The following is a 6000-nucleotide window of genomic DNA, read 5'->3' on the forward strand; positions in this document are numbered from 1 at the left end:
ATGATAGACAAGGAATGACAATGGGTAGCACTCCGGCATACACAGAACCTCTTCATTGGTGCTTGCTTAGCTATTTGAAGGCTGAGCATTGTGGGAGTTATTGATTAATAATATTTGGGGAGGCACCTGTTGGACAGACAGAGGTGCTCTATAATTTAACATCAATTTTATTTTGGGTAGCTCCTTTGATCCTTAGATACTCGCGTAACCACAGGGGGCATCGGGGGATTTAGTTGAGAGGTATACCAGACACTGCATTCCCTACGGACCACGATCCCGGTGGTCTACTGAGTAGCAGGGAAACTTATAGCTTCCCGTCTTCTCCAGCCCCCAAATGAAGCCTGGGCACTGGGTTATGACATCATAGTTTGAGGGCCCTTATGCATCTGTCTATGTATCTTATCCAAGGGACAGGGCCACAGAAATATTAACGCTGACGCTCTATAATTGATATTGTTTTCCTCCATGATCCATTATGGGAACTGTAGTCAAGTAACATACCTCCCAAGCGTCTATTTTTAAGAGGGACAGGCGCCCTTTGGATACCAAATCCCCCTTTCCCTCTTTCCTCCCCTGATGCCCCTCTTTTCTAGGAGCTCAGAATGTTACCTGCAGGGTCTACACTCTTATAACAGGTTTCTTAAGGAAAACTAAAATGATTAAACAGAGCTTACAATCTAATTCTACGCTACTCTGAAGACCTTGCGATATGTTAGGCCAGTATCCACACGTGGGAACACCCTGGGCTGGACATGGGGTCTCTGGGTGAGGCCCTGATTCCTCCAGTCTCCGGGTCAGTTTATTCTTTCCTTGGTCAGGTAACCAGCTCTCCACCCACTTCCCTCCCAGCCCAATAATGGCTGTATGTAGCTAGCCCTCCGCATTAAGTACCCACCCCCACAGAAGCAGAAAAGCACCTTATAGCCCACCCTTGAGGATCTCGGGTATGCCAGTGTCTCCCAAAACCAGGTGACCATAATCAGCCATTTTTTTTAGGACATGTATGCAATTCACATGTTGTAAACCCACACATGTATAGGGCTGCCCCGCAGTATGTGGACTGAATAACATTAATTTAAGCCATCCCACATGCTGCAAGGGGCAGCCCTTTACATGTGCTGGTCAGCAACCATGTGAAATGTACATGTGTCCCGGAAGAATGGCTGAATGTGGTCACCCTACCCAACAGCGGTTTCCCAGTTGTTGCTTTTCTCATACGTGTTCTTTATCAGAGAAAATTACAGAGGATGTTAAAGGAGGAGGCACAGATTAGAATATAACGCAGATCAGCTGCTTCAAACCTCAAATACACCCAGAGCACGACAAGCAGAAACATATTACATACAAATCAGGCATCTGACATCAGATACACGGGTAATCATTTGTACAGCGCTATATCGCTACATGGTTCATGCAGCTGAAAAATACAAGAGGTCCGGCGAATTTAAAGGGACAGTCTGATGTCCGTGACATCCCAAGGAAGAATGCATATTAAATTACTAAAGACTTTAAAAAAATAAATAAAATAAATGTAAAAAATAAATAAAAATCCACATCAGAGCTTTATGGACTCCCTGATTTTTTTTCTCCCCCTTTGTATAGTTGAGTATATTATATATATATATATACTATATTACTATATGATTATATTATAAGACCTATCTATACCGAGCATACACAGGCAAAGATAAAGTTGGAAGATAAGCGGCACCGATACCAATGTATATGAGTTATTGGGTGTTAAGGTTCCTTTAAGGTCAGCAACCTCTCGCCCTTTCAAGAAATGCTTTGAAGAGAAAAAAATATATATGTAAAGTATGTGACACATAATGTATTATTCAGTACATTTTTAATTTACGTGTCAGAACAAATTTAACTCTTTAAGTGGCAGATGATGCAGCAGCCCAAAAAAGAGGTTTTGCCCCCATTTTATCAAACCCTAAAATATTGTTTAGGGATCATCCCCAATAATTAAAATATTTGGGTTTTTTTTTTATCTACATTAAATATGGCAAATATATTTTATGGCAGTAACAAAAAAAAAAATCTAATTTACCTTTAGAGGGTTTTTAGGGATCGTCTCCGGTGACATAAGTCTCAAATCAGGGCAGGGGACTGTTCTCTAAAAACAGAGACAGCTGGTATCTTTGATAACTCACTCTGCCCAGGATGTGTCGTTTATTTTGGGAGTTTTGTGTGAGTGGGTGTGAATGTGAACACAGTCCCAGCTCCGCATACCCTGACATCACACGCTAACACTGACAGTAAGGGAAACCCAACCCAAACATTGATAAATTCCTCCAGAACTGTTTATAGTCATGTTAGAGGACCTAGAGAAAAACATTTTACATGGGCGCCTAATCACATGACCTTGCATTCATCCATCATTCATCCTTTCATTCATTCATCCTTTCATTCATCCATTGTACAAAACTTAAGACCATCTGTGCCACAAAGCGTTAAGAAAGGCACCAGAAATATTTCAACAACAAATAACAAATTCAGACACCGACAATGAAAATAGAATAATAATTTATGCTTATCTGCCATTATATATTACATTATGTTTATTTATACTGTATAGCGCCAGCACATACCGTAGCCCTTCCATTATAGTATACTATAAAGTCTTACTATAAAAAAGCCAATAGTGTAGAATGTAACTCTGGTACTCATACAGTTAAAAGAACGTTATACTAAAAAATACTCACATGCATGTAAAAAATTGGGCACATTAAAATATAACATTCCTTATGAAAATAAGAGTCAAGGTTTTAGCATTTGTTCATAGAACAGAAAGTAGACTCAAGCCTGACCTCTGAGTCTTGGGAGGTTTATGAGATTTTACATCTTGGTAAAGATGGTAAAGGGACAGGGATGATGTATGTTGATCCCTGTCTATCAGCTAAATAAGTTGTGTTTCAGTTCCACTGGGTATTGTACATATGCATGCGCAGTGTTGGGTATGTGCATCCAGGGCCGGCCTTTGGGGTGTGCGACCTGTGCGACCGCATAAGGCGCCACACTCCAGGGGGCGAACCCGGCTTAAAATCACTCAAGGGAGCCGGAGGTCTGTTAAAGACCTCCGATACCGCTCCCTTGTGATCCGCGCGGCAACAGCTGCTGTGCGCCGGGGTTTGATGCTAGATCCCAGCGCACAACACTGAAGCCGCGCCCACCGCTGTCCGTGCCCTCTGACCCGGAAGAAGACAGAAGAACTGAAGAAGAGGAGCGAAGAGAAGGAAAAGGAGCTGTAAGGAGAAAAGAGGAAAGGTAGGAAAGCATTCAGTGAGAGTGGGTTGGTATATATGTGGATTGGTGTGTGTGTGGATTGGTATATGTGTGGATTGGTGTGTGTGTGGATTGGTATATGTGTGGATTGGTGTGTGTGTGGATTGGTGTGTGTGTGTGGATTGGTGTGTGTGTGGATTGGTATATGTGCGGATTGGTATATGTGCGGATTGGTAAGTGTGTGAGAGTGATGGGTGTTATGCTGTACCATTTCCAATGTCTTTTTCATGATCTAATTATGCTCTAAAAGTACATCATAACTCCCATCATTCTATACTGTTCCATACAGTGGGAGAGCTGGGAGGCAGAGGCCTTGCACCCCCACCGCAGGACTCCTGAAAGGTAAGTGAACTTCAAAGAGGGAGAGCGTAGATAGTTAGGAGGGGGTAGATAGGGAGAAGAGAGTGAGACAGGGGAAAGGGGGGTAGATAGGGAGAAGGGAGTGAGAAGGGGTAAATAGGGCAGAAGAGAGTGAGAAGGGGTAGATAGGGCAATCATACTCCTATCATGCCAAGTCTGCGAGTACATCCTGGAATCTGGGTATGCCTGGGCATGATAGGAATGTGATTGCTGTTAATCATATATATATATATATATATATATATATATATATATATAATATTGTTATTTAATTGTTTTGTCCTATTTTGGTGTGTTACTTACTTTAAATAAAAGTGTTAGATTTTTTTATGGTGTGGGGGGGGTCATATTCGGTTCTGGCCAGGTAAATGCTGCACTTTCGGTTTCAGTCCAGAATTCGTTTCGGTGCATCCCTACTACTAAGCCAGACAATGAAGTGGTAGGCCTAGACCACATCAATGTTTGGCGTAGTATATAGTGATTGGGATTTTGTTACAAGTTTGTATTCCTTTCTTTTTTTGGGATGGGGGGGCGCCAGAGGAGTAGTCCGCACAGGGCGCCAGAACACCTAAGGCCGGCTGTGTGTGCATCAATGCATTCTCCCCAAGCTGAGAGGTAGGATGGAATCTTGTCACGACCTCTCCATGTTATTGACATGCTAGACAGATTAATGTGCCGGTACAGAAAAGACGAGGGGCTTTAAGTGCCCCGCAGAGTGTTTTCCATGGAAATACACAGAAAAAGATAGACGGAACATGCGTCATGATAGTCCCTTTAAATTTGTCTTCTTCGGGACCAATTTAGACCAACATTTACATATTTTATGTGTTTTTACTTAAAATATCAAATGTATTCTAGAGAAGAGAATCACAATTAAAAAAAAAAAAAAATTAAATAACTAAATAAAATAATAGAAAAGAAACAAAATTTCAGAAATGTGGAATCCTATGGGAAGACATTGTTTAAAAAAATTGTGTAGGGTCACATTGTAACACTTATTGTGTAACATTTGTAGAAATGTAAAAAAAAACCATCAAAAAAGCTTCTGAAATTGTTTCCGGAAAATGCCGCCAGACCTGACTAATGTTATCAAATGGCTTTAATTAATGATTACATCGCCATTAGCTTACAAGGGCTCTTCTTCAAGGGCCCTTTCATTATGAACTGTCATTGTAACATTCTGTATTAATAAATCCAGAAGCTTTCTGGGACTTTTCTGGATTCTGTGCTTGGATTTTAGATGCAGTTCCACTTACTTTGCAGAATTTAACACTTTTGTAACTAAATGCAGAATTTTTTAAAAAAAAAAACAGCATTATGAGTAGTGTTAAAAGCCTAAAAACTTCTCAGAAATGAATCTTTAATCCTGAAACATTCTGTCTTATTCTCAGCTTTGGAGAGGAACGCCATGTGACACAAAAGTAGTTTGTAGGTTGTTTCATAAAAGTTATATATATAAGAGTTATATTTATGTGAATAAAGCTTCGGAGGAAAGAATAAAATGTTAGGTGTTTATGGTATATTTGCTTAACACGGGCGTGCAATTCATTTTTATTACGTTTTATATAAGAGAAAAAGCACTTTATTTAAAGCTTTTACCATCATTGGATTCTGCAGAGAATTGATTATCATCACCACCAAAAGAAGGGGGATTTAGCAAAAAGTTAGGAGTAATTTAATTAACCCGTGATATACAAATCCCGCCAGTGCTATATTCAAAAGGTGGGGTTCTAATGCATGTATCCGTCTTATGTTACCATTAAATACGTTAATAAAGTAAAATGTAGACTTTGGGAGGTCTATTTTAAGCATTCCCCCCCCCCCAAGGAAAATAAAGGGAAAATTGGTTTGCTAGAAATGGGTGGGCAATGCACGTTACCACGTGGCGCCATCTGCAGGTGAACAGCTGCCGTGCAGAATAAATCATTTGTAGTTTAAAGACATTTGAATTTAATTATCTAATACCAAAACATTAATACTCATTTATTACTTTTAACAACATAATGGAGAGAGAGAGGGGTTTCTGGATTTCTCTGTAATATATACAATCGTAGTAACATAGAATTTATTGGCAGATCGGCTCCATTCGGCCCCATCTAGTCGCCTGCTCTAAAGACTCAAACCTTAATGAATCTTTGGTCTTGTCTTAGATTGAGACAATTAAATTCACTCACTGTATTACCCTCTACCACTCCTGCTGGGAGGCTGTTCCACTTATCTACCACTCTCTTAGTAAAGTAGAACTTCCATACATCACGAGTCCAGCTTGGGGCTTAACCATCAGTTGGCAGTCATTTTTGGCGAATATCTCCTACCGGGAACACTGTCCCTATGATTACCATCACTCTT

The sequence above is a fragment of the Sceloporus occidentalis genome, unplaced genomic scaffold (genome assembly GCF_023333645.1).
Source record: "Sceloporus occidentalis isolate IW3139 unplaced genomic scaffold, rSceOcc1.0.p SCAF_144, whole genome shotgun sequence".
Lineage (NCBI taxonomy): Eukaryota > Metazoa > Chordata > Lepidosauria > Squamata > Phrynosomatidae > Sceloporus > Sceloporus occidentalis.